The sequence below is a fragment of the Pituophis catenifer genome, unplaced genomic scaffold (genome assembly GCF_029215685.1).
Source record: "Pituophis catenifer annectens isolate HBS135680 unplaced genomic scaffold, rPitCat1.0.hap2 SCAF_4, whole genome shotgun sequence".
Taxonomy (NCBI): domain Eukaryota; kingdom Metazoa; phylum Chordata; class Lepidosauria; order Squamata; family Colubridae; genus Pituophis; species Pituophis catenifer.
The window spans coordinates 47,786,123-47,812,725 of NW_027256884.1; the positions used below are offsets into that span (position 1 = coordinate 47,786,123).

General features: G+C 41.6%; 1 long non-coding RNA gene across 2 annotated transcripts in view; it reads left to right on the plus strand.

Moving 5' to 3' along the window:
- The window catches only part of LOC139316727 (uncharacterized), a 34,337-nt gene extending 11,777 nt beyond the window's left edge, over positions 1-22,560 (plus strand). The window contains exons 2-3 of one of the 2 annotated variants that reach the window (XR_011600388.1): positions 20,638-20,704; positions 22,404-22,560. This is a non-coding gene — a long non-coding RNA (uncharacterized lncRNA). The remainder of the gene's footprint in view (positions 1-20,637; positions 20,705-22,403) is intronic. The other variant, XR_011600389.1, reaches the window with a different exon arrangement.
- The last annotated feature ends 4,043 nt before the right edge of the window (positions 22,561-26,603 follow it).

Genomic DNA, 26,603 nt, shown 5'->3' on the forward strand with positions numbered 1-26,603 from the left:
ACACATGGACCAGTTACGGAAACATGTGTTAGAAAAAAACCCGGCAGAGGTCGTGAGTCCGTCACCTACAACAACGCTAAGTTCACAAGCAAATGAAAACTTAACGCGGGGCGCCGCGAGGAGCCAGCAGTTGCCCAACTTACCTGAGGTCAAGTCCAAGGTTGGGAAGTCTGTTCCAGGGAACACTCCATCAATTGTACCGTTATCTTCTCTATCCATGCCAGAATCAGCTGCACCTGTTATCGAACCTGAACTACGACGGTCCGGACGAACACGCAGGCGCCCGGCGTACCTTAATGATTACATTGGCGTGATCCAGGAGGGGAGGGGTGTTATGTCTAGCAGGGTTTAGTTATAGTTGTAGTGTTGTTATTGGATGAAACCGATGACGTCATGCGCGCGGGAGATTCTTTGTTAGCCATTGGCTGGAGCAGTTGAGCTGTTCATATATAAGAGCTGTCAACTGCCATTTCTAGCTGAGCCGTTACAGTTACAGTTATATGGTGAAGCAATAAAGAGTTACAGTTACAATCGTGAGTTGCCTCAGTATATATTGCAACAATTTAACAGAAAGCCTGCAGAAACAATAAGACTGACAGCTGGAGGACAGTTTGAACACAAGGCCATCAGTTATTTCCTCCTCTGAAACTCCTAAAATCAGGCCATATATTCTGGCTAGAAGGCTAAACAAACCCTTAGGTATGTCTTTATGTATATATATATATATATATATTTTAATGTTTAACTGCCTGATAGCTGAAGCTCTCAGGACAGTTTATGGTAAAAAAATACAAATGAAATTCAAACATATTCAATAATAAGAACATGAAATTTGAAGCAAAGACATCATACAAACCAGGCAGAAGCCAAGTGGTGATTCAAAACTGTTAAAATTCAGTTAAGAAACAATTAAAAGGCAATTAAAAAATTAAAAGCCTAGGAAAACAGAAAGGTCTTCACCTGCTCTGAAATGTTGCTAATAGGGGTACCAGTTGAATATAGATACTGTCCATCTCACTCTCAAAGGTAAGACTGTTTTATGGAACACACTCATTTTATGTCATGAAGTCTGGAATTTTGTTGTTTAAATGTTGCTCACTGTGAAAGGACATGAATGTTCCCAGCAAAAATAATAATAATAGAAAAGTGGAGTTTTTCTATTAAACTTTGAAAACAAAAGTTCAAGGGCAAAATTTGGAAAGCTTGTTTACTCTTGCATTTTTCAGGTGCTTTTGTTATTCCAAAGTATCTCATCTGTTCAAATGTACATGCGATAATGCAAAGACATTTGTACAAGGTCACCTGTTTTGTATGCTTTGGCAATTATAAATTCAGTGCTTTCTTTCACAACTATCCTCATCCTTCACTTTAAAGGTCACATTTAAGTGATTTGAATTTTCTACAAGCTCTTGGAATTTGACTTCAAGGTTGCCACTTGAAAGAAATTATTGTGGATTACTTTGCATCTTGCTTTTTTGTGATACTTAATGTTTTCATTTCATTTGAATGGAGCCCACTCAGTCTTTTTTTTAAATTAGTGACCCTTCTATTAGAAACATCAAATTAGACAAGATAATGCAAAAACCAGGAAGATATGCATTTATTTTTCTAGCAGAGAGTTGCAAAAGCAACAATCTACAAATCTTTTAATGTAGAACAGTTCTTCAAAAGAACATTTCTTCAAAAGAAGAAATGTCAGGGATAAACTTATAGCAAAACTTGGGGAGAATGGTCAACTCTGCCTGTATGTTCATAAACTAGCAATGATAGTAGGAAGGACAACCAACTGACAAAACGAATTCAGCATTTTGTCAGTGAGGGCCAGGCACTCAAAATATATTGGTCTGGTTCTCAACAGTCAAAATTGCCCAAGTCAGATAATGAAGCCATATATAACAAAAATAACTACAGCTAATTCAATTAACATCCCATTTCAGGTAGTACAAGCCAGACATTACTCCAGTTCATTAAAAATACATTTTACGTCAAGATTCTTTAGAACTTTCCATACAATCTGTTGTAAGGGTTCAATTGTTAAATTAATTGAAATATGTTTTGTGGGGCCAAAATATATAGAGATACTAAATTCTGAATTAACATTGATTCTGGTAGCATAATTATTCAGGATGCTGTTACTTCTAAAGATACATCTCTATATTATGAAAATATTTTCACAAAAATGAAACAGGCTCTAAAATACAATGATGAAAAATTGTAGATCACAAATGTTATGAAGAAAAGAAAAGAATTTTAAGTGTGGGAAATGGCAGAATCAAAGCATAAAAAATGGGAACCTGCCACAAATTGTCATTGACCAAACAATTCTTTCCGCCAGCAGTGCCCTTCTTTAATTCCCTCCTCCATTGTCAGTGACCCTCACCCATATGCAAAAACATGCTAGCATTTTATAGCCCTTAAACATGCATAATTGTAATTGGGTTGTTTGTATTTTTTTTCATAAATATTTGCTATGCTTCTTTTTTTTCCAAGACTATCTGTGCTTGTCCACAAAAGGATTCATGCCTGGAGGACTTCTCTACTAATAAACATGAGTAGAAACTGTTTCAACTTAGAAAAGGTTAATGAAAGCCTTCCTGGCAAATCACTTAGGAAAGGGTAATTACTAAGTACTCAGCAATAAGGCTGAACCTCTGGCCAATTTTAGTCTGACCAGGTGGGAGTTTTTAGTTCTCCAATTTGACCATGGATTTTTTCCTGCAGTCTAGCCCAGGAAAAATAGGAAGGAAAGGCAACTGTTTGAGTATTTCTGCTCAAGAGACAGAAATGAGAACCTTAATATAATTTGTACTACTTTTGAAACACCAATACCTTGTTCTACTGCACAGACTTTAAAAACATGTTTAAACCACTACCCTAATATAAAATAGAATTGTTTATTGGCCAAGTGTGATTGGACACACAAGGAATTTGTCTTTGGTGCATATGCTCTCAGTGTACATAAAAAGAAAAGATACATTCGTCAAGAATCATAAGGTATAGTACTTAATGATAGTCATAGGGTACAAATAAGCAATCAAATCATGCTAGGAAACAATCAGTATAAATCGTAAGGATACAAGCAACAAAGTTATAGTCATACAGTCATAAGTGGGAAGAGATGGGTGATAGGAACGATGAGAAGGTTAATAGTAATGCAGACTTAGTAAATAGTTTTGACAGTGTTGAGGGAATTATTTGTTTAGCAGGGTGATGGTGTTCGGGAAAAAAACTGTTCTTGTGTCTAGTTGTTCTGGTGTGCAGTGCTCTATAGCATCGTTTTGAGGGTAGAAGTTGAAACAATTTATGTCCAGGATGTGAGGGGTCTGGAAATATTTTTATAGCACTCTTTTTGACTCGTGCAGTATACAGGTCCTCAATGGAAGGCAGGTTGGTAACAATTGTTTTTTATGGCCTTGGAGGTAAGGAGCGTCGGCATTCCTGGGGCTTGGCTTGGGGGGCCAGCAGGTGGGAGAGGTTTGCCCCAACTCTGGCCAGGATGAAGCACCACCCCCAGCCCGCCACTGAGAACAAGCCAGCACAGCCCCCCTCTTATTCCTTGGCAGTGCCTTCCGCCCAGAGCTCATGAGTGCACTGGGAAGATGATCTTCTGGTTTCCAGCATGCGCATGCACACTGGCCAGCTGGTCTTTGCGCTCACGCATGCCAGACACCAGTAGACTAGGTGGTGGAAACCAGAAGATCATCTTCCTGGCAGGCACATCAGGGGTGGGTTCTAAATTTTTTTACTATCGGTTCTGTGGGTGTGGCTTATTTTGTGGGTGTGGCTTGGAGGTCATGTGACTAGGTGGGCATGGCTAGCTGGTCAGAGTCATTTCTAGAAGGTCCTCGCACTTACGACCCGACTCATTTGTTTGCTTTTAACACTGATCAGCTGTAGGACGGCCCTTTGAAGCCCCGCGGCAAGAGTTTAAACAGTTTTTTTCCCTCTAGTCATCAGCTGGGACTCAGGAGGCAGCAATAGATTGGGGGTGGGACCAAATAAAAGGTAAGAATAACATGGGGGGGTGAGGGGGAGGGCGGGGGGGAGAACCGCTTCGGTGATGTCATATCGTCACCGCTACTGGCTCGGCCGAACCAGACCAAACCGGGAGGAACCCACCACTGGCGCACATGCGCTCTGGGTGGTAGCTTTTTCGGTTTCTGGTGCTCCCGCATGCGTGAATACCAGCTAGCCGGTGTGCCGGAACCCAGAAGAGCAACAGGCGACTGCTTGCGTGCCCGGAGAAATGGCTTGTGTGCCACTCTGGCACGTGTGCCATAGGTTTGCCATCACGGCTGTATACTGTCACCTTGCCTATTTAATTTATATGCAGAGCACATCATGAGAAAGGTGGGGCTAGATGAATCACAAGTTGGAATTAAGATTGCCGGGAGAAATATCAACAACCTCAGATATGCAGATGATACCACTCTAATGGCAGAAAGTGAAGAGGAACTAAAGAGCCTCTTGAGGCGGGTGAAGGAGGAGAGTGCAAAAGTTGGCTTGAAACTCAACATTAAGAAAACTAAGATCATAGCATCTGGCCCTCTCAATTCCTGGCAAATAGATGGGGAAGAAATGGATGTAGTGACAGATTTTATTTTCCTGGGCTCCAAGATCACCACAGATGGGGACTACAGCCAAGAAATTAATGCTTGCTCCTAGGGAGGAAAGCTATGGCAAATCTAGACAGCATACTAAAAAGCAGAGACATCACCCTGCCAACAAAAATGCATATAGTCAAGGCTATGGTTTCCCCAGTTGCAATGTATGGCTTGAAAGTTGGACCATAAGGAAGGCTGAGTGCCAAAGAATTGAGGTCTTTGAACTGTGGTGCTGGAGAAGACTCCTGTGAATCCCTTGGACTGTAAGGCGATCAAACCGGTCAGTCCTAGAGGAGATCAACCCTGACTGTTCTTTAGAAGGCCAGATTCTGAAGATGAAACTCAAATACTTTGGCTACCTAGTGAGAAGGAAGGACTCACTGGAGAAGTGCCTAACGCTGGGAATGATTGAGGGCAAAAGAAGAATGGGACAACAGAGAATGTGGTGGCTGGATGGAGTCACTGAAGCAGTAGGAGTAAGCTTAAATGGACTCTGGGGGATGGTAGAGGACAGGAAGGCCTGGAGGAACATTGTCCATGGGGTCGCGATGGGTCAGACTCGACTTCACGACTAACAACAACAACAACAACAAAGAGTGACTGGTCCAAGGTCACCCAGGTGGCTTTGTGCCTTAGGTGGGACTAAAAATCCCTGGCATGTATCAATTTGATTGCTTGTAGACCCGTTGTGATGTCCCCAATTCAGGTTTGAGCCTGGTACTGAAGCCAATGAAGAACATCAGAAATGAGGTGCAGGTTTTGTTTCATTTTATTGAAAGTCTTCAGCAAAAGGGGCCCCGGCCAGCAAAATGCCAGGACCCAGAACAAAGGATTAAGACAGATTTATACAATTTCACTAAAGCAGAAGGCGGGATAAGGCAGGATATATGTCTAATAAACATTTTAGTAATGATCTAACAATTGTCCTATTAGCCTCTAGCTGTCCCTATTCCTAAGCTTTGGCTAGTGAATGCTCCAGGAGTTATCTAATACACATTCTATTTACTCCAGGCCATCCTTATTCCTACTTTCTAGCTGAGTTATGCAAGATGTCTCTTTGTTTCTTTTATCATCTTTCTAACTACCCATGCTTGTTACAAGCATTACATGTGCATATTTCCTGTGATTAAGCATTCTTTGTTCTTGCCAGACAGACTCCACAGTTACAAGCTTCCTGGTCTTCTTTCAAGTGTATGCCTTAGTTTTAGCAGACAGCCCATCAGTGGCCTACAGGCACCATGTTACCTATATATTTTTACAGAGGTTAACTATATATGAGAATTTTTTATTCTTAAAGAAGTATATATCATGAAGTCAATAGTTGCCTTCATTCTGGTCCCCCTTTCCACCATGGATCCTGCCAGTAAATTCACTTCCATGTCTACAGCACAAAAAGGATGTTATGAATACACGGGCTGCCCAGATCTGAATTAATGAATGGAACTAGCGCAAATACTTAGTCCACTGTGATTTTGCTTACTTCGTAATTGTTCCAGAGGTGCTTGTCAGACAATGTTCCTGGGGATTGTGCCTTTTAAAATCAGCTAAACAGAAAAAAGTATATTCCTTCCCTCGGAGAGTTGTTCTCAGCACAAGACAGTCTTTTTCCTGTTCAATGAGGGCGATTTGTATTAGATTCAGATAAGGCTATTTTGTGAATGCAAATATGAATATAAGAGGGGAAACAGATAATACAGCTTTCTTCTGATGGTTATGTAGTTAAGGTTACTACAAATACTTTTTCATTAATGAAAAAGAAGTAAAAAACTGCATAGATAGCATCTTACCATACAAATACCTTTGCAATGCTTCAGCTATAAATAGACTCTTGATCATAAATAAATTAGATATATAGAGTTACAAAAAGCATGAAGAATACACACCCACACCCACACACATATATATTACAAAGAGCTTTTCCATCATGTGATTTATTATGGTAAGTCAATAGGTGTCATCCATTTTGTCAAGTTCTCATGATTTAAAAGCAAGAGCAAACATACAATTTCAAAGAAGATGGATTTTCAGGAAAAAAAATCAATGAAAGAATTTGTGTATTTTAAATATTGGACCCCTGAAGATATTATTTGCCTGCAGTGTCTTTGCCTTTAAATGAGAAATAAAACACAGAGACATCTCCTACCAGTTTCCAAATCAAAAACATTAAACTGATTCTTAAACCCAATGTTCAGGTAGCTGAAAATGAAATTTAAGATTATATTTTTCTCACTCAAAGCCAGCTGCAGACTGAGATATTTTTGTCAAAAACCAAGGAAAAGGGCTGAATACAAAAGTTAACTTGCTAGTACTTTCAGTAAATCTGCTAGTAAATCTGAGAAAAATTTGTGTTGAACTCCAGAATACCCTGTGATTCAGCAAACCTGAGCTTGATCCCAAGTCATGTGGCTTTCTAATCTCCACTGGCTTCCTTAAAACTTCTACAAATCCTCCCTTTTCCTCTCCACTTAGTAAAGTCATGTAAAATTGAGGAACCACATCAAAGCTGCAAAAACCTAAAAGACACTAGATGATAATAAAGATTATCTTTCTCAGCCCAGACATAAATGCCTGACATAAAACTGGTCTCAACTCTATGCTAGTAAACTTATCCGTGTACTTTTGTACTCCTGTGATACTATCTACATTTGCATATGTTAAATGATAATTCCATATTAAGAGCATGAACCTCATACTTATGGGTCTCTCTCTGGTATGACTGAAACGGAAGACTGAATATTTTTGTTTCCAGTTCATTGCACTTCTCAATGGATGGGTTCAAACAATATGTTTACCCCATCGTTATCAGATCTGGGATGCTTCATCCACTGAACATTAGATGGCAGCAAAGCTGTGAAGTGTCTTTTGCTGCTATCTAGAGCAGGGATCCCCCACCCCAGGCCCTGGCCCCCTACTACACCACAGCCTGTTCAGAACTAGGCCATGGAAGCACCCGCTGCTCATGTGGAACCATTCTCTCTCTCCTCCATCTCCACTGGTCCACAAAGCCAGAAAGATTGGAGTCCATTGATCTAGAGGTCATCCCAATACCTGCATTCTAGATTTGTTACTGCAACTAATGCTATACCCAGGTTAAGTAAATATAATTGTTGAATAGCATTTAGCTTGGCTTAATCATTATGGCTGAAATTAAATAATGAGAACTAGTCCTAATTATGTCTACTATCCTTGGATAAGACATAATAGGTATTCAGATGCACACTTTCAAATGTAATGAAAGCTATTAAACTATTGAACTTTTCTTCAGAACTATGCTTTTTTGCTATGTTTAGCTATGTTGGTCATATGTTCCATTCTGTTCCACTGTTTTTTCCTATACTTTTAATTGTTAATATCCACATTATATGGGGAGTGGAATCTGCTTTGACATTCTAGAAATAATATCCAATAAGACTGATCCATGGTTTGGTTCCTTATCCAATTCTGCATATATTTGAATAGATTAGGGAAAGAATTTCACTTGTTTTATAGAAAGTGAATAACATGGATGCAATATAAGTTTTATTTTTTTTTAAAAAATATCCATGATCACTTCCTTGTTGTCATTATGCAAGTTCTTAAAGGCTGAGTATCAACAGCAATGATGCCTTACCTTGCAGTGGAAATAATTGGAATTGCAAATCTTGTTAAGAATGGAATGGTGTCATCAGAGATAAGTATTTGTCATTCTGTAAACTCAGAGCTGTCAGTAGTCCATCATTTTTAAGTGCAGGATATACTGACAGGAAGCATGCACTGGAAAAGAGCAAAGAGTTTTCCAAACATTCTCATTCAAACACTTCTGTTCAACGTGTGGACTGACCACAAGAACTTAGAAGCCTTAAGGACCCCAAGGAAGCTATCCTCCAAGCAAGTGTGATGGGCCCAGTACTTTAATTAGCTCAATTTTACCCTTTGATACTTGCCAGGGGGAAAGAATTTTCTCGCTGATGCACTCTCTCTTGGATGCCCCAATACAAAAGCATCTGAGAGGAAATAGTTAACTCCATCATTCCCTCCCAGTAACTGGCAGTGCAGGTCTCAGCAAAGCGGCAGTGGCTAACCACTCCTCAGCCAGCCGACAGCATGCTTACACAATAGCTAAAACAAGCCCTAAAGGAAGATGAATGGCTTAAAGACTACAAAGCCGACCTGACAATGAGGGAGGACCTGACATGGAAGGGAGACAAACTGTATGTTCCAGCAGCCAAAGGACCCAGATCCTACAAAGAAGTCAAGACATAAAGCCAGCTGGACACTTTGTGTTTGTAAAAACCCTTCACTTGGCAAAAAGACAGTTCTGGTGGCCTAAAATGAGGAAAGAAATAGAAAACTATGTAAACAGCTGCCCAGTGTGTGTGTCCATGAAGCAGTTGCCAGGGAAGACTCCTGGGTTGCTACAGCCAGTGGCCAACCCTAACAGACCATGGGAGGAAATCACTATGTATTTCATGGTGGAATTACCGGAGAGTAATGAGAGCACTGTAATTTGGACTGTGGTTGACTTGTTTTCAAAACAAGCATACTTCATCATATGTCTGAAGCTTCCCTCAGCCTGAAGTCTGGCCAAAATGCTCATGCAGCATATTTACCAGCTGCATGGAGTGCCAAGGTGTATCATTTCAGACCAAGGGGGAGGGGGGTGCAGTTTACAACAAAGTTCTGGCAGGAGTTCATAAAGCAGGTAAGGTCATCTTAGGGACTTAGTTCGGATTCCATCCAAGCACAAATGGGTTGGTAGAATGAACTAACACAATAGTGGAGCAATACCTATGTTGTTATGTAAACTATCAGCAAACCAACTGGGCGGACCTCCTACCTTTTACAGAAGTGGCTTATAATAACTCGGTGCATTGTAGCACTGGATTCACCCCTTTTAAAGTGACCATGGGAGTTGAGTTTATGCCAATGCCAGAGTTCCCGAGGAAACCTCTTCTCTCAGTAACAGTAGCTGAATGTATGGATAAATTGAAAGCTGCTTGGGGAAATTGTGCAGAAATCAATAAATAAAACCAGGGAGTCACAAAAGAGACAGGCAGATCAGAAAAGAGCCCCTCAGAAGTAGTTCAGGTTTATCAGGTTGGGGAGAAACTTCATCTGTCTACAAAATACTTGGAGCTCAACCAGCTTTGTAAGAAACTGGGTCCCAAGCACATAGGTCCATTCCCCATCATGTGTATAATAAATCCAGGGGAGGCTTCAGACAGGTCCACCCAGTGTTTCACTGTAGCTTATTGAAGCCCTTCCAAGGCTTCAAGCTAAGACCAGTCAAGGAGAAGTGTCTGCCTCCTGTGATGGTAGTGGTGGTGGTGAAACACTATGAGATAAAGAGGATACTGGACTCAAGATACTTTAAGGGGAAATTACAATATTTAGTGCAGTGGAAAGAGTATTTCTCAGCTGATGCAGAGTGTGTAGGTGTCCACAATGTCAGTGCAGATGAATTAGTAAGAAGATTCTATGCAAAATACCCTCAGAGACCAAAGAGAATAGTGAAGGCTAAGACCACCTAAATGCTAACAATTAATCTATGCTTAATATTTTCCAGGTGCCCTTTTCCTTCAGAGAGCCAGCATGTCAAGATTGAACTGCTTTGCTTCTTTCAAACCTTAATGCTTTTCAACTTGTCAATGAACTGGGGGGGAGGGAAGGGGGAAATGGAATGGGAAGAGTGTGAGAGACATGGAAACCATCAAGGTCACCACTGCACATAGACAGTTGGTATTTAGATACTGAGGTAACCTAAAATGCATTGTCATTTGTAGGAAATATGAATTGATTACATTTTCAGTAGCACATGAAATTGCCAAGAAAAAGTAAGAATCTATTCATCATGAATTGGGAAAGATGTCCTCATAAACACCCAAAACATTTTTATGATGTGATTATTAATGCAATTACTTTGAAGGAAAGTATAGAACTGAGAGTTCAGAAACATTTATAGTGTTCTAATATAGTTTATTATTGTTATGAATTCCAAAAACAGAATCGAAGAGAGGCCTTAATGAAACAGCAGGCCAGCATAGGAAACAGGTGGATTTACTTATTAAAGTCAACTTGTGATTAGTGCAGCATTTAAAAGATATTGCAAAGTGTGGATCTATGTTTCCTGGGATTAGACTTTTGGTTGAAACTGTGTTAATAATTTCTAGGAGTACAATTGAATATTGTCCTCTTATTTAACACTAGTTTTACATCCACAAACATTGTACATATAAAAGTTTCATGCAATGGTGGGATTCAGCTGGTTTGCACCGGTTCAGGTAAACCAGTTAAATTACCCACCCCCGCTATCAAAATGGATCCTGGGCACTGCACTGCAATGGAAAAATAGGCAACAGAGTGGCCAGCATGAAGGAAGGAGAAGGCAGCTTTCCCTCTTTCTTCTCCCTGCTCCTCTTCCTTCCCTTGTGTCAGCCGCTCCATTGTCTGTATCTCCATTGTAGTGCAGCACAGTGCCCAAAATCCACTTTGATAGCAGGTGTGTGTGTAATAATTTGCCTGGCCAAACTAATCCCACTGTCTTCCCTACATTGGCCCAGCTTCGATCAGGACCATCCTGGTAGGGGTGGGGTGGGAAACCGAGCAGTGCTGAAAGCAGCTGAAGGCACATTGGCTACCCTGCCCCCTGCCTTGTCTCACTTCATCCCATGGGATGAGCCTCCCATTCCCTGCCCCACCCACTGGAGACCGCTGGATTCCCTCCCCAACCCCGCCTGGCCCCCACCTGGACCACCCACTTGAGCGACATCAAGATGGCTACACCCAGTCAGCTGTGACCATCCCAGCCACACCCCTCCTCTCCCCCAGCCCCTGGAGGACAACCACAATGCTGATCTGGCCCTCAATGAAACCGAGTTTGACAACCCTGCCCTACAGCATCGTCAGGAGGAATAATTATATAGGACAAATCTGAAATTCCCTCTTCATGAGTGAACGATCCTATTAATTCAGAAGCTCTTTAAATCACAGGCCCCCAATGCATTTTGTACTTCCAGCTCTATGATTTCTGTCAATTTTTCCTTATTGCAATTTTTGGGCAGACCTCCTACCCTTTGGAATGAATGGTGGTGAGAGTATTTGGAATGTTTTAGTGGGATACTGTAATTTCATTTCTGCACCATGGAATGGAAGCGTATGTGTTCAATGAATGATTAGCAGAGTGATATGAAAACTGAAGCCTGCTGCTGTAACCCTAGTTTCACGGAAAAAAACACCAGGAAAACTTGTTTAATAGCATAGGTTCATTTGTTGATTTACAGTGAAGACTTTTAAGGATTGTGTAACATATATCGAGTTGTTAAGAATGGTATTACAGTTAACAGTACATTTGTCCAGGAAGTTAGAATGAAGGAAACTTCTCCTGATTGAACTAGATCTATTGAAATAAAATTATTTCTCAGTAATCTTATTCAAGGTCAATCTTTCCTTACAAGTTGTTTGCTATTTTACCCTCAATACAGTATGCTTGCTCAAAAATAAATCCCACCAAATTCAGTGCAATGGCACCTTATTACCAGTACAGCAATAGCAATAGCAATAGATTTATATACCACTTCATAGTGCTTTATAGCCCCCTCTAAGTGGTTTACAAAGCCAACAATTTGCAATACTTTCCATTTTGTTTTACTGCCCCTAGAAGTATAATGTTCAATCATTAGATCCTCTTTTGCTATAATTCATTGCAATTTAAAATGATTATTGTAGGAATGATTCACAACCAGGATGGTAGACTTCATACTCTATTTCAGGCTAGACTAAAAGCTTATTTTCTGAGAAATTTGCAGATGGCTTTCTAGGTTATTGCATCTGTTTTCCAAGCATATAAGGGAGCATAAATCTATCAGGCCTTCTTATCATGCAACATAGATTCCCATTGGGTCTGTCTTTCAGCGGTTTAAAGGCTCCATATGCTCATACCTTGCATTTCAAGTTTAACATCATATTCTGTAAACCTTCAGTTTAGTAGTTCTCCATTTAGTGAATTTCAGATACAATGGATAAAATGGGTCCATAGGCTGTATTTTTGTGCACTTGCCATTTCATGCATGTGTAAATGCACAACTTATGCGTACAAAAGTCCTATTTAGATTTACTGGGCATTATGGCTTTAATTAATTTTTTTTTAGAATAGAATAGAATTTTTATTGGCCAAGTGTGATTGGACACACAAGGAATTTGTCTTGGTGCATATGCTCTCAGTGTACATAAAATAAAAGATACGTTCATCAAGAATGATAAGGTACAACATTTAATGATAGTCATAGGTTACAAATAAGCAATCAGGAAACAATATCAATATAAATTGTAAGGATACCAGCAACAAAGTTATAGTCATACAGTCATAGATGGGAGGAGATGAGTGATGGGAACGATGAGAAGATGAGAAGATTAATAGTAGTGCAGACTGAGTAAATAGTTTGACAATGTTGAGGGAATTATTTGTTTAGCAGAGTGATGGCATTCGGGAAAAAACTGTTCTTGTGTCTAGTTGTTCTGGTGTGCAGTGCTCTATAGCGTCGTTTTGAGGGTAGGAGTTGAAACAGTTTATGTCCAGGATGTGAGGGGACTGTAAATATTTTCACAGCCCTCTTTTTGACTCGTGCAATATACAGGTCTTCAATGGAAAGCAGGTTGGTAGTAACTGTTTTTTCTGCAGTTCTAATTATCCTCTGAAGTCTGTGTCTGTCTTGTTGGGTTGCAGAACCAAACCAGACAGTTATAGATTTGCAGATGACAGACTCAATAATTCCTCTGTAGAACTGGATCAACAGCTCCTTGGGCAGTTTGAACTTTCTGAGTTGGCGCAGAAAGAACATTCTTTGTTGTGCTTTTTGATGACGTTTTTGATGTTAGCTGTCCATTTTAGATCTTGTGATATGGTAGAACCTAGAAATTTGAGGGTCTCTACTGTTGTCAAGTATTGTGAGAGGTGGAAGTATGGAAGGGTTTCTCCTAAAGTCTACCGACATTTCTACGGTTTTGAATGTGTTCAGTTCCAGATTGTTCCGGTCACACCACGAGGCTAGTTGTTCAACCTCCCGTCTGTATGCGGATTCATCATTGTCTCGAATGAGACCGATCACTGTTGTGTCATCTGCGAACTTCAGTAGTTTAACAGATGGATCATTAGAGATGCAGTCCTTGGTATACAGAGAGAAGAGAAGTGGGGAGAGCACACGGCTTTGGGGGCCCCCTGTGCTAATTGTACAGGTATCTGATGTGATTCTGTTTAGCTTCACCTGCTGCTTCCTGTTTGTTAGGAAGCTTATGATCCACTTACAAGTGTGTTCAGGTACCTGTAGCTGGTTTAGCTTAGTTAGAAGAGTGTCTGGAATGATGGTATTGAATGCTGAACTAAAGTCTACAAAGAGGATCCTTGCGTAGGTCTTTAGAGATTCAAGATGTTGTAGGATGTAGTGCAGAGCCATAATAACAGCATCATCTATTGATCTATTTGCTTGGTATGCAAATTGCAAGTGGTCTAAGAGCAGATCCATGATGGTTTTTAAGTGGGACAGCACTAGCCTTTCAAAGGTTTTCATGATCTGTAGTCATTCAGTTCCTTGATGGTGGGCTTCTTCGGCACTGGGATGATAGTAGAGTGTTTGAAGCAAGAAGGAACATAGCACATCTCTAGTGATTTATTGAAGATTCGGGTGAAGATGGGGGCCAATTGGTTAGCACAGACTTTTATTTATTTATTTATCATTTATTTATTAGTCCAATTTATATGCCGCCCTTCTCCCTAGATTCAGGGCGGCTTACAATGCATTATAGCAATAGCCTGCATACTTTTTTGTATATACCTGCTTACTAGGGCTTTCGGCCCCCCCTAAGTGGTGTTGTTCTATACAAAGTTGGCTTATTGCCCCCACAATCCGGGTCCTCAATTTACCTACCTCGAAAGGATGGAAGGCTGAGTCAACCTTGTCAACCTTGAGTCTGGTTAGATTTGAACTTGCACTAATTGCAGGAAGCTGGCAGCTAAGTGCTAACACTTAACAGCACTTTAGTCTGCTGCACCACCAAGGCTTTAAACAAGAAGGAGTTTTCTTGTCTGGGCCTGGAGCTTTTCCTGGCTTTTGTCTGTGAAATAGGTCTCGCGCTTCCTTTTCTGTGATCACTAGGGGTTGTGAACCCAATGTGATGGGATCAGTTGTAGGAGGCTTGGCTGTTGTTGGTGTGTCTGAGATGGGGGTTGTGGAGATAGGTGGCTGTAGTTTCCTTTCAAACCTGCAGTAAAACACATTCAGATCATCTGCCAGTTGTTGATTTCCTTCAGCCTGGGTTTGATGTAGCCAGTGATATTTTTAAGAGTTTTCCACATGTTTGCTGGTTCATTTGTTGAGAACTGATTCTTTAGCTTTTCAGAGTAGCTTCTTTTTGCTGCTCTGATCTCCCTTGTTAATACATTTCTGGCCTTTCTTTCTTGCTTTTCTTATTTAAAGAGAAGTGAAAAGGGAAAAGCTAACAGAAAAAAAAAACAAATGAAAGAAAAAGCAAAACAAGTATAACAACAAACATATATGAGCTTTTCAAATATATTAAACTATATATAAAATTTTATACAAGAGTTTCAATAAAGGATAATCCTATTTCTTTATAGTCAGTAAAAAAAATCTACATCTGTCAGGAACTTGTTCATTAGAATTAATACCAGGTCTTCAATCTTTTGAATAATTGAAGCAATAAATTTATTTTTGTAATGTTTAAATATCAAGTTTCTTTCTGATTAGAAAATACTGTAGAGCAGGGGTGTCAAACTCAAGGCCCAGGGACCAGATCTGGCCCATGGGGTGCTTAGATCTGGCCCATAGGGCTACCCTGGAAACAGCAAAGGATCAGCCCATGGTGCCTCTGCCAGGCGGCCCTCCTGAGCTCCATTTTCACTGGCAGAGGGTTGCAGGAAGCTGTTGTAGCCGAAAGCAGAGCGCTCTGGCCCCACAGGCACCTCCAACATGAGTGACATCAAGCTAGCCACGCCCACCCTGGCCCCCCAAGGTCAAACACAACCCTGATGTGGTCCTCAATGAAATCGATTTTGACACCCCTGACATAGAGCATCCATTTCTGTTATTTAGCAGCCACTTCCATGTAGGGAATATATATCTATATATATAAAAGTGAAATACTACTCATGCATCATCACAAAATCTCCAGAACCATAAAGTCTACAAACTTGAAATTTGCCACGTATGTTCCTCTTAGCTTCTAGGAGCTCACTAAGAAAGGATTTTTTGAAATGACCATCAGAGCATTAGTATTTCCTACTTTATTATTAACATGCTCTGATGCTAAGGAGTTCTACTCCCCCTCCCCACCTGAAAAGAAATCTGTTCCAAATGCAAAACACAAGCAGAGGAAAGGAGTTTCAGTTTTATTTTCACAGCAGCAAGAAGCTTTACTATGGAACAGTTAAGCTAAGCCATGGCATGTCTCCTTGCTCACACAGCAAATATTATTTCACTTTCAAAACAGGTCTCTGATGCCAAGGAGTTCTACTCCCCTCTCCACCTGAAAATAAATCTGTTCCAAATGCAAAACACAAGCAGAGGAGAGGAGTTTCAGTTTTACTTTCACAGCAGCAACCAGGGGATAGGATAGGGGAGGCTTCTGTGGGTCAAGGCTAAGGGAGAGAAGGGGATAGGATAGGGGAGGCTTCTGTGGGGCAAGGCTGAGGGAGAGAAGGGGATAGGATAGGAGACATTACTGTGGGGCAAGACTGAGGGAGAGAAGGGGGATAGGATAGGATAGGCTTCTGTGGGACAAGGCTGAAGGGGAGAGGAGAGGCTGATCATAACTACTCATTAATTTTCAAGCTATAAGTGTCGATCTATCAAGCCCAATCACATAGTTTCGTAGCGGAGCACAGGTATTCAGCTTATTTAATATATGCAATAGGAATTTTAAAGTATTACACATTGTTCCAAAGTCAGATTAATATGGGAAATAATGTCTTCCCAAAATACAATAAATTTAGAACATTAAAAATATATTTTAGTGAGGTATTGTAATTGCATCTTAATAACAATAAAACATTAGAGAATTTATACTGAATTAAGCCAAGTACTGTTATATCATGTGCATATAGTAAAATTGCTAGATGTTTGTTCATATTTTTATGTGGATGCCCATTAAGCTGTTCGACTAAAGAGTTAAGGGGCCAGAATAAACCTTTGCCTTACAGCTCTCACATTTGATGTAGAGGCACACACATTGTTTTTGTTTTTGTGAGTTGAGAAGAGGGCAAGCAAAATATACATGATAGCATGATGATATCATCATTCAGATGTCAGTACTTACATCCAGAAAGCAAGCATATAACTATAGCATTTATGTGATGATGATGTGTGCATATCAATGTGCGTGTATCATTATTTTGACAATAGCAATAGCAATAGCACTTAGACTTATATAGTGCTTCACAGTGCTTCACAGCCCTCTCTAAGCGGCTCACAACAATCTGGTTCCTCATTTTACTGACTTCAGAAGAATGGAAGGCTGTGTCAACCTTGAGCCAGCCAGGCTCGAACCGCTGGCAATCAGCAAGGTTAGCCTGCAGTACTACATTCTAATCACTGCACCACCACAGCTCTCATTGTGGTCTGCTACAGAGAGATTTGGGAAGAAAGATATCTATCAATAAGAGAAGTATTGTGATAGGGGCTTTTGATTAGTGCTACCTGGTAGTGGTCACTTGATCGTGAGATGGAAAGCTATAGAAATATGAAACTGAGTGAATGAATGAATGAATGAATGAATGAATGAATGAATGAATATGTTCAGTAGCCAAGTCTACCAATTTCTCTTAAGTTTAGAGAAATGCCCTTTGATCAAGTGGGAGAGGCAGCTGTTCCTAATCAGAGGGGATCTGCTGCCTATCAGCACCACTATTGGCAGGGCCGGATTTTCCTATAGGCTAACTAGGCTTCAGCCTAGGGCCTCAAGATCAAGAGGGGCCTACACAGTGGTGGGATTCTGGGGGCTCTAGGGGGTTCGGCCAAACCCTTTGTTAAATTGCTGGCTCGCCCGCCCCTCGCCTCCCACCCGGGCGGCGCCAGCCTACCGTAGCCAGGGGTGGGCAATTGTGGCTCTTTTACAACCTGTGGCCTTCAACTTCCAGAATTCCTGAGACAGCTTGGCTGTCTCAGGAATTCTGGGAGTTGAAGGCCACAGGTTGTAAAAGAGCCACAATTGCCCACCCCTTCCCTAGCCTGAGTTCCGCTGCCTGGGATCCACGTGGGCTCCGGACGCAAGAGAGCAGGATGGAGAAAGCAGCTTCCACGCCTTCACTCACCCTCACTCTCTGCTCTGTTGGATCGCCGGCCGTTCGCTTACCCCGCCCACTCCCCATCTATTGCTGCCTCCGATGGCTAGAGGAAAAAAAAACTTCAAATTCTTGCCACGGGGCTTCAAAGGGCCGCCCTAGAGCCAGTGGTGCAGCCGAACCCTTTGTTAAATTGCTGGCTTGCCCCGCCCCTCCACACCACTATTCATTGCCAATCAATAGTGGTGGGCCAGGGGCAGGGGAGCCAGCAATTTAACAAAGGGTTCGGTGTTTTTTTGTAATTTTATTGGCCCCCGGAGCTTCAGCATAGGCTAATTAGCCCTTGCTTAGATCGGCTCCCGACCCCCAGCTGATTTGCTCTCAGCTGTTTTGCTCAGGGCTCTTCTGCTTGCTTGGAAAGAGTGCAGATTTTTTTCCCCCTAGCTATACTGAAAAACGAAAGAGAAAGTAAAGCAGGCTGTTGGCTTTGCACGTTGGAAAATTAGGCAGGCAGATTTCTTTTCTTTTTCCTCACCAAAAAAGGTAGGTGCAAACAACGGGAAATTTAGGGAAAAAGAGGAGATTTTAAAACACAAAAGAAAAAAAGCTCTATTTAACTAGGGAATTGTAATAATTGAGATACTATTAATTGTATATTGTGTTGAAAGCAGAAATGGTTAAGTTGTGGTTTGGAGGAATATATGGGGGAAATTATTTGGTTTATTATTATTGGTAAATATAATTAATTGATTTGTAAGAAATTGGATTGCATGGAAATAATTGGAATATTCATGTTCATATTGATTAATATACAAAAAAGGTAGTTATATAATTAATTGATTTATATTAAAATGTTGAATTTATATTAAACAACTAATATTACATAATTAACCAATGTGAGGATGGATATAAAAATAGATGACAATAGGAAGGGGTATAATATAGAATAGAAGGGAAAAATTGAATTTGATTAAGATTAGAGATGAGGATGAAGGGTAATATTGGTTTTTTACAAAAATAGATGAGGAATAAATATGGCAAAAAGGAAATATAGAAATTGTAAATTTAATTGAAATGACTAAACACTGTTTAAATTTGTGAACCGGCCAAATATTCTGTTCAAAGAAAATACATTGTATGTTTGTATGTGTGTTTCTAATTATTGTTATTTATTCATATTTGTTCTCTTTTATTCTTTAAAGTTTAACAATTCATTCTTTATCTTAATATCTTTATATTTGTTTGGGGTTGACTTTTTTCCCTTTCATCTTTTTTATTGTACAGTAATCTTTCTCCTCAAACCTACCACCTCTCTCTTTTCTTTCCTTCTTACTTTCTCTTCCTCCCCCTCTTCTTCTCCTCCCTACTTCCTCTTCCTTTCTCCTTCTCCTCCTCTCTTCCTCCCTCTCTTACCCTCCCTCCTATTCTAATTTCCCTTCCCTTCCTTCATCCCTCTCTATTGCTGTATCCTTTTATGCATATGGACTACTCAGAGGGCTGAAAAAGTTATTTCTGACTGGTCCTCGCACTTTTGACCAGTCCTCAAACTTACGACTGTCCTCACATTTTACGTTTTTGCCCTATCTTGTCACCATGGTGAAGAGAAGCAGTTGTGAAATGAGTGACATGGTTGTTAAGAAAGCTGCACGGGCATAAATGTGAGGATGGTCATAAGTGTGAGGACCGGTCAAAAGTGCGAGGCCCAGTCAGAAATGACTTTTTTCAGCCCTCTGAAAAAAGTCTATGCACATAGCCACGCCCACCCGGTCACATGACGAGCTACCCATGCCTACACAGTCATGTGACCAGCTAGCCACACCCACCCAGTCACATGATTGCCAAGCCACACCCCCAACTAAGCCACGCCCACAGAACCTGTTGTTAAAAAAATTGAATCCCACCACTGGTGAAAGGGCTTCATAAGTGGAATAGCCTAGGGCCTCTTTTCATCTAAATCCGGCCCTGACTGTTGGTCAGCAGCCTTGCCTTAAGAGCTGCCTTTTGCCTTGTACCTTGTCTTTGCCCTGAGGACTTGCTTAACTGGGTGGACTGGGCTTGGGACCCTGGACCTTGCCCTGTGAGTGTGCTCCTTCTCTGTGGACTTTCTTTGTTATATATGGGCTGTTGTTTGGGGAACTGAGGGTAGCATGGGGTGGAGTCTTACCAGTTGTTGGAGGGCCATTTTTTGGAACATTTACTTAGAACAATAAAGGGCTCTCTAGAGGCCTGCCTTGCTTTGACCACCTGGGTCATAACAGATTGATAGAATGAAAATTAAATGGAATTGCTATTTTATTCCTTAATATTATTAGCAATATCTATGCTGGGCACTCTATGTGAATCTTTTTGACTGCATAAAAAAGGATGATGCCCTGAAAAAGGAGAAGATAGTTTTATATTCAGACAGTCTATGCAGAATCAGAGATTAGATGTGCAATCTTGAGAAGTGCATGTTATACAGCTGTATAACTATGTTCAATTCAAGGGTTCAGTTGCAATTCTTCTTCTTTGCAATAGTGTAACTCCTAAGAATAGACTAACTTCCACCCTGGTGAGTTTTAGGAAAGTCACAAAACAGGGCTTTTTAGAAAGCCATGGGAAGAAATCTGAAATAAATTAGAAATCTCTCCCTGTCCATTGGAACTACATTTCAGTTTATTGTTGCTTGGTGGACATAGTACCTTTTGCTACTGTTATTGTTATGTTTTTGCTATTATGATTGGTTATTTAATTATATTGTTTTTACTATTTTCATTTTACTACAAGAAGAATGTAAGCCACTCAGAATCCTGCTGGACTGGAACAGCATATAAGCAGGAACTAAGCAAATAAGGTAAATCCAGATTTTGGACAAAGTAACACTAAAACTTTATTAGTCTCTATCTGTTTCCCTCTTGATAACCTACCGGGAATATTGAGGGCCACATCAGGATTATGGTTGCCCTCAAAGTGCCAGTTGCATGTAAGACTATGATGTCTCACACAGCTAGGTAGGCATGGCTGGTGGTCACAGCCAGTTTGCTGCAACTAGGTGGGTGTGGCTGGATGGGTGTGGCCATCTTGAACAGGGGGTTGGACCAGAACACCTCCTATGTCCCTTCCAACTCTGTTATTCTGTATTCATTTGGGACTGGACTGAATGATTTCTTTTTCCAAAGACACTTTCAGCTTTACATTTTAGCAAGATTGAACCTCATTAGTTGAATGGAAAATCACCAGCAAATCTCATAATTGAGTATCAGACTAAGAATTCAGAAAAGCATCCTAAAACCAGCAGTGATACTTTTATATTACCAAGGAGTCATGGACAAGTGTTCAGCTAGACACCGGGGAAATCTTGCCAATGTCTTTGTTACACAGCAGTTCCAGGGTAGTCTTTTTGGGAAAAATGGAAAAAGTCAGGTAACTAAGATCTTTCCTGGGGTTGGGGTGGGCAGCTCAAATATTGCAACAACAGTGATGAAGCTCTTTCCTAATTATACAGTCCTCAATTTAAGACCACAATTGAGCCCAACATTTCTGTTGCTAAGTGAGACAGCTGTTAAGTGAATTTTGCCAAATTTATGACCTTTCTTGCCACAGTTGCCCAAATTACACTGGACACTGCCGCTGTCATAAATATGAATCGTTGCCAAGTATCTGAATTTTGATCACATGACCATGGGCATGCTACAATAGTAGTAAGTGTGAAAAAAAGTCATCAGTCACTTTGTAACTTCGAACAGTTACAGCACTAAATGAACTATCTTTATAACATTTAAAAAAATCTTCATGTTCACTTCCAATTCGATCAGAAAATGCCTTTGCCTGGAATCTCTACAAAAGAGATTCCAAGGGCCATTGGAGCTCCCTATCTTCTGCCTCTCCCATCTTACCTGGGATTCCTTCTTAGGGAAAATCAGACAATGAGCCAGTTCAGAGCCCCAAAGTTGGGTTTTGCCGTCTCACAAGTATAAATAATAAAACATGCTGGAACTTCCTGGTCCAGCCTACAGCTCCCTTTGTGCTTGTTACATCAGGGCCAGATTGCAACATTTGCTCTATTGTTGCCATGGATACGGTTTGGCTTGTAACAACCTGGCGCAGTGGAAGCCAGAAAGCTCAAAATGAACAGAAAGAAGCTGCAGAAGCTTGCCGAGCCACTGTACAAAACCATTAAATATTATGAGTAAAAATGGGTCTACTTTCTCCTCTCTACTTCTTTTTTTTTTTTTATTTGATTTATATGCTGCCCTTCTCCGGAGACTCAGGGCGGCTTACAGTGCGTTAAGCAACAGTCTTCATACTTTTGTATATTTATACAAAGTCAGCTTATTGCCCCCACAAACTGGGTCCTCAATTTACCTACCTTAGAAAGGATGGAAGGCTGAGTCAACCTTGAGCCTGGTGAGATTCGAACTTACAGTAATTGCAGACAGCTGGTGTTAATCACAATGCTATCAGTCTGTTGAGCCACAAGGCCCAGCTGCTCCTGGGTTCATTAATTGATCAATGAATTCATGATAATTGTTTTTATATTGTTACTTTGACAGGATAAGATTGAGTTTTCCACCCAGAGATACTGAAACTACAATGCCTGGAATTCCTTGTCAGCAGAGTAATCAAGTTGAGAATGGCAACATTAGAGTATCCAGGAGATGTATACTCAAATTTACATTTGATGGTGAACAAATAAATCTTCATTGCTGATTTTGTTTCACTGTTTCCTTTTGTAGTTAATAAATTTGAAAGGTGAGGTTAGGTGAGGCTGGGTTGGATGGGTTGGGGCAAGGTGGAGCGAGGCGGGGTCGGGCGAGACAAGGTGAGGCCAGGTGAGGTCAACGAGCTGCAACTGCTGCTGTACACTGGGGAGCTGGGCTGGGGTGGGCCAGGGCTGAAGTGATGGGGGCCCAGCCCCTCGCTGTTTCCAGGGTGGCCCTGCAGGCCAGATCTAACCACATCACAGTCCGATCTGGCCCACAGACCTTGAGTTTCACATGTCTGACTTAGAGCCTCAGAAGGGTTTCAATAAGCTACAGAGGAACACTGGATGGACTTGTCTGAGCACCTTAGGTAACCATAATTCCACTGTTACTGGGTTTATAATTTGAACAGACCTATGTACTTGGGACCCAGTTTCTTACAAAGTTGGTTCAGCTTCAGGTATTTAGTTGACAGGTATACTTTCTCCCCAAACCTGAACTCCTTCTGGAGGGCTCTTTTCTGATCTGCCTGAGTCTTTTGTGATTCCCTGGTTTTATTTATGGCTTTCTGCACATTTCCCCAGACAGCTTTCTGAGTATCCATCCATCCTACTGAGGGAGGGGGGTCCCTCAGAAATCCTGGCATTGGCATAAACTTAATGTGGTCACATTAAAGAGGGTGAACCCAGTGCTGCTATGCATCAAGTTATTATAAGCCACTTCTGCGAAAGGTAGGAGCTCTGCCCAGTTGGTTTGCTGACAGTTTACATAGCAACATATCCACTTTTGCATTAGTTCATTCTACCATCCCATTGGTGCTTGGATGGAACCCCGAATTAAATCTGTGGGCTGACCCTATTCGCTTTATGAACTCCCACCAAACTTTGCTGTAAACTGCAACCCCCAATCTGAAATGATGCACCTTGGGATTCTATGCAGCTGGTAGATGTGCTACATGAATATTTTGGCCAGACTTTGGATTGAAGGAAGCTTCAGACATGTGATGAAGTGCGCTTGCTTTGAAAACAGGTCAACCACTGTCCAAATGACAGTACTCCCATTAGTCTCAGGCAATTCCACTATGAAGTCCATGGCAATTTTCTCCCACGGTCTGCTGGGATTGGCCACTGGCTGTAGCAATCCAGGAGTCTTCCTTGGCAATCGCTTCATGGACATGCATATCAGGCAGCTGTTTACATAGTTTTCTATGTCTTTCTTCATCTTGGGCCACTAGAACTGTCTTTTTGCCAAGTGAAGAGACTTTAAAAACCTGAACTGGCCAGCTGGCTTTACATCATGGCTTCTTGAGGCTCTGATCTCTCATCTCTGATCCTCTGATACAGCTCTGGAACATACAGTTTGTCTCCCTTCCATGCCAGGTCCTCCCTCATCATCAGATTGGCTTTGTGGTCTTTGAACCAGGCATCTTCTTTCAAGGCTTCCTTTAGCCTTTCGGTCAGTGCACTGTCAGCTGGTTGAGGAGTGGCTAGTGGCTGATGCAATGCTGATACCTGCACTGCCAGTTGCTGGGAGCTGATAATGGAGTTAAGTATTTCCTCTCAGGTGCTTTTATATTGAGGCATCCAAGGGAGCGCATCAACAAGGAAATTCTTCCACCCCGGCAAGTATGGCAGGAGGAAATTGAACTGATTAAAGCGCTGAGCCCATTGCACTTGCTTGGTGGGACAGTTTCCTTGAGGTTTTTAAGACTTCTAAGCTCTTGTGGTCAGACAACACTTCAAACGGGATCTTGCTGCCTTCTAGAAATTGTGTGTGGGGGTAATGTGTCTGGGTGGGTGTGGCCAACTTTTTTTTTTAACTTTTAAAACCATTTTTTCTACAACCTCTTTGGCTGAAGAGGTTGTAAAAATGCTTTTAAAAGCCTCTGACAATCCCAGCTGAGTTGCCTGATCATCAGAGGCTTTTTTTTCTTTTAAAAACATTTTTTCTACAACCTCTTTGGCCTGAGAGGTTGTAGAAAAAAATGCTTTTAAAAGCCTCTGCCGATCAGGCAACTCAGCTGGGATCGTCAGAGGCATTTAAAAGCATTTTTTCTGCCGAAGAGATTGTAGAAAAAATGCTTTTAAAAATAAAAAAAGCCTCTGATGATTGCGCAGTTCAGCTGGGCATGGGGGGAGAGGCAGGGATTTTTGCTACCAGTTCTCTGGACCACCCGCCGCCATCACTACCGGATCAGGTGATCCGATCTGAACTGGGAGCATTTCACCCCTGACGTGCCCCTACACCTTGCAATCCACCTGCTTTACTCCTCCAGTGCCAATTATTGTCCTTCCAGTGAACTGCTGGATTCCACTTCTTCAGCCACCCCAATCTCAAAATCATAGTCACTGCCATTTTGGGGGCTACTATAAACCAAAGAGTCTCCTTATGGATCCCTTTTTTCAGGGTCACTGGCTCAGCCCCCCAGTAAGCAAGGCATCAACTTGACCAAACTTCATAGGTTGCCTCAATTTTTAAAGTCTCAGTCCCATCTTTTCCACAGTTTGCAGGCTAACCAAGCAGTGGGTGCAACCTCAATCTACCAGGGCCATGAAGAACCCTCTTGCCCCTGAGTGGGGCACTAGCATCTCTACCCAGGCAGTCAAAGGGGTGATGGTTCCACTTCCCATTGGGTCATCCTCCCCTTTGCTGTTGCTCTTGTAAAAGACCAGATTTGGCTTGCTGGGGGTCAGAGTTCCTTCCCTCTCACTGGAGGGGGAAGAGATCTCCATCAACTGCTGCACTGCCCACGTCTTCTTTCCCTTCCTCAGCACTTTCTTGACCTCCAGCTGGCTCAGACCCCTTGGTGCTGACATGGGTTGCACAGCTGGGCAATTGGCTGCCCCATGGCCCTCTTTTCCATATTGGAAGCAGGCTCCAGGCAGGTGCCACGGGCTGAATCTCGGGGTGGCAAGGAGGAGCTGATCATCCCTTTCTCATTGGGAGGCATCCCTCCTGGCCTTGTCAGGTGACTCTCATGTGCTGCATGCTGCCAATATTCCAAAATGTCTAGTTCCACTGTGGTCACCAGCTGGTACCATGCCCTGAGGTTGTCTGGAATTCCTTGGGACAGACAGTTTTGGCCATCGCATCTTCGGGTCAGGGCAAATGGATCCTGCCACAACTACTTCCTCATGCACCGGTGTCTTCTCCGTCTTCTCCATCCTCACCTTGGATCAGGTCACCACCATGTCCCAGGTTCAGCTTGGGCTGCTGCCAATGCCTCCTGAGGAGAATTCGATCCAGGCTTCGCTGTGGCATCAAATTTTTGCTCTGTTCTGGTCATTGTTAGTTTACAGCTCTCTTGGAGGCATCCAAGTAGGCTGTATTAAGTTAAGGAGAGCTGGTTTAATGTCAGACTAGTGAACCCAAAATAAGGAAACATTCTCAGGAGCTTTGAATTCCCAAACATAAAATTATATTGGATACACCATTTTGGTACTGAAGAAACAAAACCAGCTCTGGTTTTCCCGTGCAAATGCTTGCCTAGTTAAACAATAGCTTCCTCTTCTCCCCACCCCTGGGTGATCACATTGCCCAATTATGAGACATCATTTTGTTATGGGAACAGTCCATCTCTTTCTCAAGCACCTACAGTGGTGACCTTGATGGTGGCCATGCACATGTTCTCAGCATTCTATTCCCCCCCCCAGTTCATTGGCAAGTTGAAAAGGTTTGAAAGAAGCAAAGCGGTTCAATCTTTACACTCTCTTTTTATGTTTCAAATCTCCCATGAATATGAGAGTGCTGAAGAGATTCTCAGACAGCAAAAATATTTCTAGTGAACAGTCTTTTAAACTTGAATAATTCTGTGATTTTGAAATAACATGGAGCATTTATAGGTATGCAGAAGAAGCCTGGATACCTATGAATCAGCTAAGAGACCATCAGCATGCAAATGACTCAAATTATATAATTTGCACTTCAGTTCATGATGATGTCATGAATTGTTTTAGTGCTTTCCCCTCAGCATTGCTACAGGGAAGATATGCAATGTTCCTTTTTAGGACTAACCTGAATGGAGGGAAGCTGAAAAGTGAGTCATGTCCT